This window comes from Maylandia zebra, linkage group LG15 (genome assembly GCF_041146795.1).
Source record: "Maylandia zebra isolate NMK-2024a linkage group LG15, Mzebra_GT3a, whole genome shotgun sequence".
In the NCBI taxonomy this organism is placed as follows: Eukaryota; Metazoa; Chordata; class Actinopteri; order Cichliformes; family Cichlidae; genus Maylandia; species Maylandia zebra.
This window is the reverse complement of record NC_135181.1, coordinates 23,975,540-23,991,168: the sequence shown is the minus strand read 5'-3', so window position 1 is coordinate 23,991,168 and position 15,629 is coordinate 23,975,540. Positions and strand designations below refer to the sequence as shown.

General features: G+C 39.8%; 3 long non-coding RNA genes across 5 annotated transcripts; 1 reads left to right on the top strand and 2 right to left on the bottom strand.

Moving 5' to 3' along the window:
* Positions 1 to 1,348: 1,348 nt before the first annotated feature.
* On the bottom strand, positions 1,349 to 3,017 carry LOC143412791 (uncharacterized). Its single transcript, XR_013093328.1, has 2 exons — positions 2,490 to 3,017; positions 1,349 to 1,931 (listed from the first exon to the last, which is right to left on the bottom strand). It is a non-coding gene; the product is annotated as an uncharacterized LOC143412791 (long non-coding RNA).
* Positions 3,018 to 3,715: 698 nt separating this feature from the next.
* LOC143412687 (uncharacterized) lies at positions 3,716 to 6,660 on the bottom strand. Its single transcript, XR_013093215.1, has 2 exons — positions 5,696 to 6,660; positions 3,716 to 5,323 (listed from the first exon to the last, which is right to left on the bottom strand). It is a non-coding gene; the product is annotated as an uncharacterized LOC143412687 (long non-coding RNA).
* A 4,925-nt stretch (positions 6,661 to 11,585) lies between these two features.
* LOC143412686 (uncharacterized) lies at positions 11,586 to 14,800 on the top strand. 3 transcript variants are annotated; one of them, XR_013093212.1, is made up of 4 exons: positions 11,586 to 12,075; positions 12,835 to 12,894; positions 13,992 to 14,036; positions 14,595 to 14,800. It is a non-coding gene; the product is annotated as an uncharacterized LOC143412686 (long non-coding RNA). The 3 variants fall into 3 exon arrangements; XR_013093213.1 differs by having other exon boundaries at positions 12,795 to 12,894; XR_013093214.1 differs by lacking the exon at positions 12,835 to 12,894.
* The last annotated feature ends 829 nt before the right edge of the window (positions 14,801 to 15,629 follow it).

Here is a 15,629-nt window from a genome sequence, read left to right as displayed (position 1 = left end):
GTGTTGATGTGACAGGACCATGACAGGTCCTGCGTGATGTGAACTCCGAGGTATTTGAAGCTGTCCACTCTCTCCACTGGGCACTCGTTGATGACGGGGGTCTGGTAGTTCCTCTCCTGCTTAGTGCTGAAGTCCACTATCAGCTCCTTTGTCTTACTGACGTTTAGAAGGAGGTTGTTCCTCTGGCACCAGTTCTCCAGATTCCTAATCTCCTTCAGGTAGGCCGTCTCGTTGTTATCAGAGATCAGGCCCACCACGACGGTGTCGTCAGCAAACTTGATGATGGTGGTGGAGCTGGTAGTGGCCACACAGTCATATGTGTACAAAGAGTACAGCAGGGGGCTCAGAACACACCCCTGGGGGGCTCCAGTGCTGAGAGTGGTGGAGGCTGAGACATGTCCGCCCATCCTTACTGCCTGTGGTCTGCCAGTTAGGAAGTTGGAGATCCACTGACACATAGATGAGCTGAGTCCCAGATGCTCCAGCTTGGTGGTGAGTGTGGAGGGAATTATGGTGTTAAATGCAGAGCTGTAGTCTATGAAGAGCATTTTAACATAATTCCCCCTTCTAGTGTCCAAGTGAGTGAGTGATGTGTGGAGGAGATGAGAGATGGCATCGTCTGTGGAACGATTTGGACGGTAAGCGAACTGTAGTGGGTCCAGTGTGTCTGGTAGTGAAGAAATGATGAAGTCTCTGACCAGGCGTTCAAAGCACTTCATCACTACTGAGGTGAGGGCTACAGGGCGATAGTCATTGAGAGAAGCAGGGTGGGGTTTCTTCGGGACAGGAACAATGATGGACTCTTTGAAGCATGTGGGGATCACCGACTGAGATAAAGAGATGTTGAATATCTCAGTGAATATCTAATTTGTGCTTTGGACTGTCACCAGATTTCTTCTAGAAGTTTCTTGCCAGTCAGCAACTATCTTGGCAACACCACTTGAGTTTGTGTGTTGCATGCTAACATCCTTATCATATGTGTAATAATACTAAAGCGTCATCTTATGCACACACAAAAAACAAATATGGCTCCTTCGTGCAGGGTTTTCTGGTATGTTCATTTATGCTTCCCAATTAAAAAAAAAAAAGAAAAAAAAAAAAAGAAAAAGCAAAGTTCTTGCTTCTCAGCCACTGCGGCCACATCCTCACCGTTTTTTAGGCAGTTATATAAACATACTGTGAGTGAGTCATAAGCTTAAATACAATAGTTGAAGGAACAAAAACGTAATGTTTAAAAATACCAGTCAAATCTGATTAAAGTAAATAAATAATAAGTATACAATGTAGTTTTAAGACTTCTCAATGTTTCGTAACATTAATGTTCTATGAACTCGTGAGTCCAGAAATCTGAATGTCATGAAAAGTATTTATTATTCGTGTATTATTATTTTACAATACAAGGTTGTTTTTTTCCTGATACTTCATGCAAACCACATTTCTCCAGGCCTGTCCTAATCAGCTTACTCAGTATCACTAGATCCAATGCTGCTCCTCCAGCAGAGCACACAAAAGTAGGAGAGACCAGAGATGCCATGGCTTAGTTAGGAGACTGTTTGCTTCAAGGCCACTAGAGGGTGCTGCCATAAAACTACAATAAATGAATTGACCTTTTGACCTGCTCACACTCTTTTATGCAAAACCCTGCTGATGACACACACACACACACACACACACACACACACAGATTCTAGGTCTGACCAACCGTCTCCACCGTGGGCAAAAAGATGACAGTCAATAAAATTCTAAAATTTTATTTATAAACACAATGAATAGTAGTTAGAAGTCCAGTGTCCCATTTAGGTACAAAGTAAAAACACACAGTCCAAGGCCAGAGCCAGCTATGCCACAAAGCCAGTTGCACTCCACACGTTGTTCACTTCAACAGGGGTAGCAATTGTCCTCTGAGACCCACCACCCTGTAAGTAGAAAGCCTGCACAGAGCGACAAAATAAGACAATTCACTATATAATTCACAGCCCATCCATCCCAAACATATCAGATCATTAGAGGTTTTGTCACATTACATACCTGCACTGAGAGACAAAATAACACAGCAGTGTTTGTAATGTGGGCTATAAGTAGACTAGCATATCAGTGCAATCAATTACACCTGCCTCCAATTAGTCCAGCCCTTTTACAGTCATTGACTGGGTGAGAAAACACGAGCAAATCAACCCAAGAGACAAGCAGGAAGACTCTCTGAAGGCTCCTGTGGCTGCACAGGCAGTCTTACAATTACGAGGTTGGAGAGTTGTTGTTTCAAAATGTTCACACTGATTTCACATGCTCATTAACTCACAACCAGCTGACCATATATATTTCTGCTGCTGAGCTGCTTTTTGATGGAGATTTTCTGAATTTATTTTGCTACCATAAGAGCAGACTCCATGCTGAAAGCATGTGCACTGTCACTTGCAATGAGTGGCACTAATGACGCTAAATTTAATTACAGGTCATGGACAGCCTTCATAAATGCTCATATTACTCACCCACACTGAATTCCAGCACAGGTTCATCTGGGTCCTGACTATTTCCTGCAAAGTAACACAAACGTCATCAGAACATTAAGTCAGAGAAACAACATTTGGAGCTTTTGTACATGATAAATTATACTGCAGTAGTAAAACAAAGTCAAGCAGCAGTACATTTATTAAAATCACCTTCAGCTGTAATATTTAAACTGATTTAGTGTCAATTTAGATTATGTTTAGATTAAAATGAAACTAGTACCCTTGTAATGTCTTTTTAAATTAGAGGTAAATATTTGTATATTTTTTACATAATATAATTATATTTACTGGATTTTCTCTCTATTGTAGTTTAGTATTATAGTTATTACTTGTTTTTTATTGACTTGTCTTGTTTTTACAATGATTTGCTCTGAATGCAGCCTTTAAAGAAAAGACTATCTGTTCAGTAACTATCCATCAGACTGGGTCCATGTTACCAGCCAAATGGGTAATAATTAAAGTAAGTTTTGAATTACGTATATTTGGGTGTTTAGGTGACACTTTTGCAAAAAAAAAAAAATATATAATTAGGTTTAAAAGAACTAAACATGTATGTATTTAAAAACAATAAGTGTGTTAGAATTACTACAGCAACAGCTTGTAGCTCACTGTACTATTTTTGAGCACAACTTTGGTGCTTTTGCCTCATTTTTAAATCAGTGATCCCAGTAGCACAGTCTAAGCAGAGACCTCAGTGCTTGGCAAACAATCAATAGAATCAATATAATTATTAAAAAGAAACAAAATAAATGCCAACCATATAAAAAAAAACATAAACTTAAGGAAAAAACTAAACTTGATTTTGTGTCTTTAGGCTATTGTTAACAGCAAGCATGAGGTTAGTGCATATGTATTATTATTGGAAAGATTACTGCAAAGAAAAAAAGGTTGAACCAGGAGGGGGCGATATTGCTCTTCTTACCATGAGTTACATGCAGGCTATTACTTACCGTGTCACTCCAGTGGCGTGTCTAGAAAATTTTTGTTGGGGGGGCCAGGTAGGGGCACAGATTTGGAGAAGGGTGGCAGATTTAATTGGCAGATAATGTTTTAAAAAAAAATTCTACCAACCCTTAACCATAATTCAATAATCCTATAAACCTAATAACCAAATGCACTTTTAACTCTTATTAGAATGAGATTTTAACCACTACGGTGCAAAGTTTTTAGATACTGCGTTGATAAAGTACAAGAGATACAATCAGTGCTTTGTCAGTGTTTACTCAGCAGTCAAGGACAACAATATTTGCATAGTATTTTTACTGACATATAGTGCACATATGTTTTGGGCAAAAACATTTTTGAAAATTAAAATACGAACATTTGTAACAAACAATTGACAAATTAGCCAATGCCAATGCAAAACTTTATCTGCCTGTTAAAAAAAGAAGATAATCTTCTCACAAACTGGTGTTTGATTTTGAAACAGGAAAAAAGTGGGGAAACAACTGAAAAGACTAACATTTGAATGAAACCTGAAAGCAAGTAAATACTTTCTATGCTGCCTTATCGTAAACTTTGGTAATATTGATAAAGAACAACACTGGCTGATGATAAAATACAGTCAGCTGGCATGGTGACACTGCCAGTATTAACCTGCAGGGCTGGACTGGGACAAAAAAATTGGGCATTTTTACTACAGACCGACCCACCAGGTAGTAAAGCCATAAAGACTTTGACTGAAAACAAACCCTGTTGTGACAGTGATGTACAGTCTTGTTGGTATATGTATGATTTCTATACATTTTACGTCAGATAAAAACTTTGGTTGTAAGATTTAGATAATTATTTAATAAAAACTAGGTATTTTAAATGAGAATAAGAAAGAAAAGTATTTCTTTGTGCCCACCTTTCCCTGTTAATGCCCTACCTGGCCCCCTGGCAAAACTTTGCTAGACCCGCCCCTGCACAGTTACCAGCTGTCTGCTACATAAAAAAGGATCCTGGTGTTATTTGTCTCTCAGAAACAGTTCATAACTTCCCTTCAACTCATTCATGTCACCTAAAAGGTAAACCTGTTTCTCCATCACCTGTTCAGCTCTGATGGTTCAGTAAGGACATCTCCTGGTTTCATCTTCATGTTTCCCTCTCACCACATATCTAAACAGACATCATGACCAGCAGCTTTACAGCTGTGGCTCCAGCAAACATCAGCTGATACTAGAAATTAATATTAAATACATTCTAACAACAGCCGATCAAGCTTAAACGTGCTGCTGTTGTTTAGCGCAACATCTGCTGGTTTCCTCTTTCTGGCGCAAAGTGGGCGATAAACAAGAGAGAAAAGCCGATCAGCTGATCATTGATCAGTTTCATGATTGAAGTAGCAACAGGAGAGGGAGGGGGAGAGAATGAGAGAAGAGGCAGCTGTGCAGCATAAAGACAGAATAAATCCAGCTTTGTGTCTTTTTTCCATTCTAGCTAAAGTCCGGGACAAACTGCGTCTCTTCTCAGCTCAATACGAAACGTGTAATATTTTCTCTGAATGAGGGACCATTCCATTTTTTTAAGGAGCCGTTGGCAACTCTACTAACCTTATGAATAAAATAAAGTTCACTATCAGTAACATCATAGCACCCACCCAGCTGTATAAAAACTCCGTCAAACTGGCTAGAACGCAGTATGAGTTATTGCAACTGACAGTAAAAAGTCAGCAACATGAAAATAAACTCCACCTAAACTTGGTTTATATCTGACCCAGATAGACTGCAGGTCATAACTTCTTACCTGAAGTTCAGTTCACCTGACACTCGGACTGGTGGCTGCTTCGGGTCTCTCCTCCTGCCTCCCCTTCCCTCATCCACCTGTTGCCTCTGTGGAAGCCCCGCCATAGCCACCACCAAACAACGGAGTTATTTCTACACATCGACCTGCATCTGGCCAATCCACCACCTCTCATTGTTCATGCCATTACAAAAAAAATAAAAAATAAGTCACTGGGGATATGCCCGGTATGCCCGATGGCCAGTCCAGCTATGTTAACCTGCAACCAAATCTGCAGCTCCATACAGCAATGTTACGACTTAGATTATATCTTATAACGCATAACTCTTATGTTAGCTGCCCTCAGTAGCATACTGTCTGAAATATTCCACAGCTGCAATAATTCTTTAAGTGTTATTTTTTTCCTTGGTATTCTAATTTCACCGAAGTTTACTAAACTCAACAAACTTGATATTACTTACCGGGACATTTATTCTGTCCTCATTTTCTTTCACCGAAAAATTGTTTCCTGCAGTGCCATCTTTCGCGCTTGGCTCTCCTACCTTTGCTAACGTGATGCGCATAGCGCAGAAGCGATGCTGCATTCACTTACACTCGGATATCTGAGCGTCACCGTGAAAACATAATCGGACATTTGATATTTGATTGAATTTTATTGTTTTGCCTTTGGGGTGGCACCTGGGGTGGCCAGTCTGGTTTGGGGGGTGGCCTGTGCCCCCCCAGGCCACCCCGCTGGACACGCCATTGTTACCGGGGCACGATCACCGGGGACCCGTTTTTCCAGCACACACGCCCGATACCACGTGACAACAAATACGTCATTTCCTGTTGACTAAAAAAAAAAAAAGCACCCTCTCACGGTCCTAGGGACCAAAAAATTGTCCCGCCCGATCAGCGGGCGAAGCCGCTGCTGCACGCCGGAAATGAGGCTTCATTTCCCGCAGGTCTATCTAAGCAGCCCGCTGTTTTCCAGCCCGGGGTCAAATGTGGAGCAAGGGCGCCACCCGGTGGACAAATAAAAACATTACAACTCTAAGGCCCGTCCTGCAAAATGAAAATGAACGCTAAACATCAACGATCCCTTTGACCGTAATTAATTTGCAGTGAAAAATAGCGTTTATAATGGGTTTCAATGGGGCACAAATCGACCACTAAGCACAATAGTGTAAGTTTGTCTGTAGCTTAGCCACTGAAGCTAATTGAAGGAAGTCAGACTTGAATTTTGAAATAAAATCATATCAAACTTTTTTTTTGGAGAATTTGGCTATAGTCCATTCAACACTGTGCAAATGGCATGTAATCAAAATTTGAAAATAGCCACAAATCGACCCAAGACCCTCCAGGGGTTTTAAGTACACGCAATATTTTCACTCTCACATTTTACTCTGTACTGGAAGACTTGTTCATTTTCAAGATTCATTCATCCATCCACTTTCTTCCACTTTATCCGGAGCCGGGTCGCGGGGGCAGCAGCCCAAGCAGAGAAGCCCAGACCTCTCTCTCTAAATGTCAGCTTTTTCTTTACGTAAAGACTGGGGTCTGTAACATATCAGCTCGTTTCTTATTTATTAAAGAACATGCCTGACACCAGGTTTTTGAGTTAACGGCTCCATTCGATCTCTGCAAGTATTTTTAAGTATTTTTAGGTTCTTTCCAGCAGGATTTGTGGCTAGTTCTGGAGCTTGACCCTAAAAGATTTCAGTGTGTCGGTGCTTCTGCTTTCCCTGTTGTCCTTCTGTTCCGTCTTTATTTCTGTTTCTGTCAAATTTAAAAACAACTGCACTCTGAAATACACACTCTTTGCAAGATGTTGTCTAAACTAGTGGTTGGAAGGCATATTTGTGTTTGGTCTCTGATGGTTTATTTACACTTTTTGCAGGCCACGCCCACGGACTACAGCGCCATGATGAGCAACAAAGCCAAGAAGTCTATTGACTTCCTTCTGATGCAGGACACCGCCCCGACGATAGCCACGGACGTGTCACTGCAGTACCGCCTCGACATCGTCTTCTGCCAAACGGTCACCTACACATATTTTAATTATTGTATGTCTGAGCTGATGCGTTTATCCTGGAGTGACTCAGAGTGAAGGAGAAGGCCAAGAAGAAGTGTAAATATCATAGAAGCAAGGAGTTCAGAGCTCTACGACTTAGTGTCTTTATGGTATTTATGTGTGTAATGGAGACCAGGGGTTCCATTACCCTTACTTGTATTTTTATTAATTGACTGACTGATTTGTATTTAAAAACCGTAATGAAGAAAAACACACACTGGTTGATTGTGATTCTTTATTAGGCTTTTTGGGTTGTTATTTAAGTGACTCGTTAAAGGTGAAGAGACAGGGGGACTGGCCATCCTACCCGTGTCAGGAAAAGAACCTGTGTTAGAGCTGTTCACATTTAATCATTTGTCTGTAACCTAAATTAGTTGTATATGTAAAAAGAGAAGTGTTAACAGTACTCACTTTGTAAAGAGTAAAAGCAGCTCAATCACCTGCTTATGAGCTCCTGGAGAAAACCAATGTGCCAGGCTAGGGGAGTGTGTGTTGGAGTGATTTTGTTAAAAGTTGTCATTATTGTGCTTGGACCTTGTCTTGAACTGTATGTTCAGATATTTTCTGTTCCTCCCCCACATGTAGGATGTTGGGGATGTTACTAGCTATAGTTTTCAACTGCAGGCACAATCTATGTAAGATTCTGGTTTCCTTATTTGGTAAGGAATGTTCACTTCCTGCCCTTTATGGGCTCACCATGTAAATGGTGGACTGTTAGAGAGGTTAAGCCATATACGAGGTTGAGGGGAGATGACCCTTTTATGACTAGAGATGCGGTTAAAACGTTTGTAAGCAGGAAGTCACGTATACACACACACACACACACACACACACACACACACACACACACACACTGCCTTAGCTTTTACCACACAACATATGGGGTTTACAATGGGCGGTTGTGTAACTGTTTTCATTCAATAAAAGGCTGCGAGTGGAGGCTGGAGTTGGAGTTGTCTGAGTTTGGGTGTAGAGCTTGCAACTCTGAGAATCCGACCAGGCTTCCCCTGCACAAGTAAAAACCAATCGAACTCTGATTGTCTTACTTTGTTCTGAGTCAGCGAGGGCTGAAACCTAACTGTGGTTAAGGTGTTTTAATGCAGCGGTCCCCAACCGCCGGGCCACGGACCGTCGTTTGGTCGAGAGATGAGGCTCGGGTGTGAAATGTATGGTTTTCAGAGTTTTTATCGTTTTTGATCGTTATTTTGTTATCGTTTTTATCGTTAACTCTGTTTTCCTGGGTCTTTCACGTGTGTTATGAATAAATCTTCTTTTTTTCCGGTATCGGTACTAGTTTTATTTTGTTGTATTTATCTGTGACACCTTAAAGGCCGGTCCGTGAAAATATTGTCGGGCATAAACCGGTCCGTGGCGCAAAAAAGGTTGGGGACCGCTGTTTTAATGTATATAGAAGAGACTGAAGTTTATATGTTATGGAGTTATTTATAGGACTTGTTACAAATCTTCATATGTCTATGATGTGTTGGTTATATTGTAGTGGTTTTCTTATGGGGAGGGTTTTGTTTCCCTTTGGTTTGCTGACCCCCAGACTTGGTCTATTCCAGATGCTCACCTGAATCAGGTAGAGTATAACAGGAAGCCATTTGCTTTTCAGAAGGGTTGGATTCTTTGCTGTATCACCATGTGTTCTCATTAATAAAGTACATTTTACTCCAGTCTCGTGCTATTTTAGTGGAAGTGACCCATGACCGTCGGCCAAAACTGACAATATGACTATTAAAAGTCTGAGTAATACTGTAATTTTCTGCTGCTCATTCCTGTGCAATATCCCATCTGACCTCCCGTCATATTTCTTTTCAAGATTTTCTTATTTAATCACTAGTGTACATATATTTATAGATACATATATATATATATTTTTTTTTTTAGTCATCTTTTCTCTTTTACCACGTCTCTCTAATATTTTGCTCTTTACTATTTTTCTATTTTTTATTTTATTTTATTATATTTTATTATATTTTCTTCTACTGTACCATGCTGCTGAGTGACTGCTGCTCGTCAAACACATTTCATTGCAATGTTGACCCTGTGCTAACTTGCATATGACAAATAAAACTGAAAACTGATAAAACTGAAAACAGTAAAGGCAAAGGGAACACATCAAGTAAGGATTTCACACTCCCACTCACAACGGCACTTTCAAAGCATAAAGCCAAATATTTCAAAATTTCATTTTGAGGCATTTTAAAAATGAATGTGTTTGAGTTTCATTGCTCCAAAGCAATGTTTTCATATAAGCAAGATAACAACCAGTTTGCAACCATGTAAGTACAGTCCTCTATTGTGAACAGACGTGTTGGCAATCTGTCTGCGTTTATAAATTAGACAACAGTTATTTGCAGATCTTCATCAATCTGCCTGAGAGTGATTGCAGTCGGTCTGAGTTGGACTGCAACTGTTTTGAGTCAGGTTGCCTCCAAGGAGGCAGTTTATTATTTTCCTTTCCTAGTTGGACAGATGGCTGTTGTTTTGTTTTTACTGTAGTGTGCTGGGCCATTAATGGCTCAGGGGCTGCAGCGTATCCGCGCCAACACCTAAGGCCAACGTGGAATCACCGGTCAGACTAACATAAAGAAAGAATCTGTTAAATTACACATTTGTATTCATTAAGTCACAGACAATGAAAACAAGCAGAAATCAAGATGTAATATTTTTATAATTTTATTGATGTTAAATTAAAGTCCCAGCTTAGTTATGTTATCAGTGCAAGTCACTTCAATCTGTATAGCACCAAAGGAAACAATGGTGTTTTCAAGGTGCTTCACACTGTAAGGTAACAACTTACAGTATTAAAAAGAAAACCCCAAAAGAACAAACCCCTCTGAGCAAGCACGAGGCGACAGTGGGAAGGAAAAACTTCCTTTTAAGAGGAAGAAACCTTCGACAGAACCAGGCTCAGGGCGGGGTGGCCATCTGCCGCGACCATTCCTGGGGATTTCAAAAATGACTTGATCTGATCTAAATGTAAAACTAGCTCATTTAAAGTGTCCAGTGAGTTTTAGAAAATATTTTGCTGTTGATATCACGATGTCACTATAAAGTGGAAACTTTGTTTCTTCCCTTACACCTCCCAAAAAATGCCCGCACCGATGAGAAGCACTTAGATATGCAACTTGGTTCTGTGAATATCTTTCTTTTGAAAGTTTTAACAATATCTTCATCAAGATCTTGGAAGTTTAATTGCCAGAATGTCACCAAAGATGCATGCTTCCATCTTTTACAGAGGGATTTGAAAACCCTCTCGCTGAGTTTCTTGAACTTCTCTGGTGGGATTTTGTCGTATCTGGCCCTGATTTCAGTCCAGATTTTCATGGTAAGCCGGTTGGAGATAGCTTCAGCACTTTCAATGCTGAAGACTGTGCCTGATTTTTTTGCAACCTGGGAAATCAGTCCTTCCACAAAGATTTCCACTGAAAATCTGCATCTTTCTTTCTTTTCATATGATTCCAGTCTATCAGTAACTGTTACTGCCAACAGGTGTTCTTGGAATACTGAAGTAGTTATGATATTAAATATTGGTTGTTCCATTAAATTCATTGAATCCTCCTCCCCACTCCTCCCCATTTTCAATGATATTAGTGACAATTTATGTAATTTGTCACAAATATCAGTGAAAATCGCATTAGCAATGCAGTCAAAATAATTCTGCACTTTTCGGTCTAAATGCAAATCCATCCCCTTGAATTTGTCCAAGAGTAGATCCAACAAACGTTTTTGGTGAGAATGAGGGCACTTTAAAAGTTTACCAAGCTTTGAAAGCACAGCCTGAATTAATGTCTCTAACCATCTTTCAAAGTCTAAGGTTTTTTCAGGTGGCTCACAGTCTACAGAAGATCTGTGATGCTGTATCTTTTTATATGACTCCGTTTGACTTACGTTTGTTAACGGTGGGATGCTGGCTTCATGTTCAACACAGGATTTCTGCTGCTGGGGATCTGGAATTGGATTGTTTTCTGGTTTTGCAGCACTGTGTTGGTCAGCATTTTGACAGCTTTCTTCTGTGTTAGCTGTTTCTTGGCTGTTAGCATCTATATTCTGTGCTGTATCAAACTCCTGCTCAGCAGAATCGTCCAAAAATTTCACACGTGACAAAACCGTTTTGCCAGTAGTGGTGTGGACAGAACAGTTTTCATGTACAGGGGAGTTCTGGGAAGACCTCAGTGGTGATACTGCTACTGACTGTGCACACAGGTCCATTACGTCCTCTACAAAACCTACAAGCCGCTTAGCAGTGAAGCAATCCGGATAGCCTGAGATAAGCTCTCCCCACTGCTTGATCGAAAAACTACTGAACAAGTTATTCAAGAGGGATACCAAAGCATGTACTGTAGAATTATCCCCATTGGTCTGAACTGTTTCATCATTTGTCATTGTGTTACAGTTCGAGCTTGCCATTTCACTTTTTTGTTTTTTATGTCTAAAATGTTGTTTTGTGTTAAACTCCGTGTTTGAACGTTTAAAGCGCTGCTGTCCCGCTGTGTGAATGCGTTTCAACTGAACAGCCAGGTCTATATATAAGGTCGGTTTAAGGTTTCTTTGTAACGTCACCTGACGTTTCTTTGTAACGTCACCTGACGTTTCTTTGTAACGTCACCAGTCAAAGGACTGGCCCGCCCCGTCATAACGAAAGGGGCGGGACAAATCTGTTGCTTAGCAACTGAAAAAAAAGGCACACCGCGCCGAATGCTACATCCGGCCTGCGACGGTACACCGCCTCCGCACCACCGTTTAAACATGAAGTGTGGATGTTAGAAGATCCCAAATATGGTGAGCTACTGGGAAATTACTCACGTTTTTGTTCTTGAGAGTGAGCGATAATAAGCGACATTTTATTGAGAAATTACAGTAGTCTGTCTACAAAAACTACAAAAATGACCTAAATAAGACAGAAGTACACATTCATTTTTATCGTTTTGTCAACAACAGGGCGCATGAGGTTTGTTCAGTATTTGTTGTGTCTACAAGGCTCAGGCGCCCCCATGAAGTGTCTTATTTGTATAGTTGAAAGCATTATAAAGGAACGCAAAACTAAATTACATATAATTATAATTCTTGGCACTTTCTGGTGTGTGTGAGTTAGTGTTTCTCTTTTATGATTTGTGGGTCCAGCATCAAATTCAGAATCCTTCCCATCACACATGAGGTCTTGAATAATCATCTTATTTTAAAGACCTCGTAGTTTGATAGTTTGCTCTCAGACTGTGGGCTTCCTTGTGGTTTTTAGGATATTTAGAAGTAGAAGGGGATCATCCTTCTGTGGAACCAGCTCCCAGTTTGAATGCAGGAGACGGACACTATCTCTACTTTTAAGATTAAGTTTCAAAGTTACCTTTTTGCCAACGCATATAGCTAGGGCTGAATCAGGTGACCATGAATCCTCCCTTAGTTACCCTGGGACTACCCTGCTGGGGGATTCCCACCATGTGTTTATACACCTCTCTGCATTCAATAATTAGTTCTTGTTCATCTCTGGCTCTCGTCCACAGTGTGTCTTTTGTCCCCTTTTTTGTCTCCTCATCCCCAAAGGGTCGCAGCGGGCTGCCCCTCCCTGACCGTGGTTCTGCCAGAGGGTGCTTCCTGTTAAAAGTGAGTTGTTCCTTCCCACTGTATTGAGGTTTTTTCTTTTTAATTGTAGACTTTCTACCTTACAATCTATACCACCTCGAGGAGACTGTTGTTGTGATTCAGCTCTGCATAAATACAATTAAATCGAATTAAGTGGGTTCAGCTGTTTTGTGAAATAAATGTGAGTGACATGGTAAGTAATAGCCTGCATGTAACTCATGGTAAGAAGAGCAATATCGCCCCCTCCTGGTTCAACCTTTTTTTCTTTGCAGTAATCTTTCCAATAATAATACATATGCACTAACCTCATGCTTGCTGTTAACAATAGCCTAAAGACACAAAATCAAGTTTAGTTTTTTCCTTAAGTTTATGTTTTTTTTTATATGGTTGGCATTTATTTTGTTTCTTTTTAATAATTATATTGATTCTATTGATTGTTTGCCAAGCACTGAGGTCTCTGCTTAGACTGTGCTACTGGGATCACTGATTTAAAAATGAGGCAAAAGCACCAAAGTTGTGCTCAAAAATAGTACAGTGAGCTACAACCTGTTGCTGTAGTAATTCTAACACACTTATTGTTTTTAAATACATACATGTTTAGTTCTTTTAAACCTAATTATTATTTTTTTTTTTTTGCAAAAGTGTCACCTAAACACCCAAATATACGTAATTCAAAACTTACTTTAATTATTACCCATTTGGCTGGTAACATGGACCCAGTCTGATGGATAGTTACTGAACAGATAGTCTTTTCTTTAAAGGCTGCATTCAGAGCAAATCATTGTAAAAACAAGACAAGTCAATAAAAAACAAGTAATAACTATAATACTAAACTACAATAGAGAGAAAATCCAGTAAATATAATTATATTATGTAAAAAATATACAAATATTTACCTCTAATTTAAAAAGACATTACAAGGGTACTAGTTTCATTTTAATCTAAACATAATCTAAATTGACACTAAATCAGTTTAAATATTACAGCTGAAGGTGATTTTAATAAATGTACTGCTGCTTGACTTTGTTTTACTACTGCAGTATAATTTATCATGTACAAAAGCTCCAAATGTTGTTTCTCTGACTTAATGTTCTGATGACGTTTGTGTTACTTTGCAGGAAATAGTCAGGACCCAGATGAACCTGTGCTGGAATTCAGTGTGGGTGAGTAATATGAGCATTTATGAAGGCTGTCCATGACCTGTAATTAAATTTAGCGTCATTAGTGCCACTCATTGCAAGTGACAGTGCACATGCTTTCAGCATGGAGTCTGCTCTTATGGTAGCAAAATAAATTCAGAAAATCTCCATCAAAAAGCAGCTCAGCAGCAGAAATATATATGGTCAGCTGGTTGTGAGTTAATGAGCATGTGAAATCAGTGTGAACATTTTGAAACAACAACTCTCCAACCTCGTAATTGTAAGACTGCCTGTGCAGCCACAGGAGCCTTCAGAGAGTCTTCCTGCTTGTCTCTTGGGTTGATTTGCTCGTGTTTTCTCACCCAGTCAATGACTGTAAAAGGGCTGGACTAATTGGAGGCAGGTGTAATTGATTGCACTGATATGCTAGTCTACTTATAGCCCACATTACAAACACTGCTGTGTTATTTTGTCTCTCAGTGCAGGTATGTAATGTGACAAAACCTCTAATGATCTGATATGTTTGGGATGGATGGGCTGTGAATTATATAGTGAATTGTCTTATTTTGTCGCTCTGTGCAGGCTTTCTACTTACAGGGTGGTGGGTCTCAGAGGACAATTGCTACCCCTGTTGAAGTGAACAACGTGTGGAGTGCAACTGGCTTTGTGGCATAGCTGGCTCTGGCCTTGGACTGTGTGTTTTTACTTTGTACCTAAATGGGACACTGGACTTCTAACTACTATTCATTGTGTTTATAAATAAAATTTTAGAATTTTATTGACTGTCATCTTTTTGCCCATGGTTGGTGAGACCTAGAATCTCTTTGTGTGTGTGTGTGTGTGTGTAACATCAACAGGGTTTTGCATAAAAGAGTGTGAGCAGGTCAAAAGGTCAATTCATTTATTGTAGTTTTATGGCAGCACCCTCTAGTGGCCTTGAAGCAAACAGTCTCCTAACTAAGCCATGGCATCTCTGGTCTCTCCTACTTTTGTGTGCTCTGCTGGAGGAGCAGCATTGGATCTAGTGATACTGAGTAAGCTGATTAGGACAGGCCTGGAGAAATGTGGTTTGCATGAAGTATCAGGAAAAAAACAACCTTGTATTGTAAAATAATAATACACGAATAATAAATACTTTTCATGACATTCAGATTTCTGGACTCACGAGTTCATAGAACATTAATGTTACGAAACATTGAGAAGTCTTAAAACTACATTGTATACTTATTATTTATTTACTTTAATCAGATTTGACTGGTATTTTTAAACATTACGTTTTTGTTCCTTCAACTATTGTATTTAAGCTTATGACTCACTCACAGTATGTTTATATAACTGCCTAAAAAACGGTGAGGATGTGGCCGCAGTGGCTGAGAAGCAAGAACTTTGCTTTTTCTTCTTTTTTTTTTTTTTCTTTTTTAATTGGGAAGCATAAATGAACATACCAGAAAACCCTGCACGAAGGAGCCATATTTGTTTTTTGTGTGTGCATAAGATGACGCTTTAGTATTATTACACATATGATAAGGATGTTAGCATGCAACACACAAACTCAAGTGGTGTTGCCAAGATAGTTGCTGACTGGCAAGAAACTTCTAGAAGAAATCTGGTGACAGT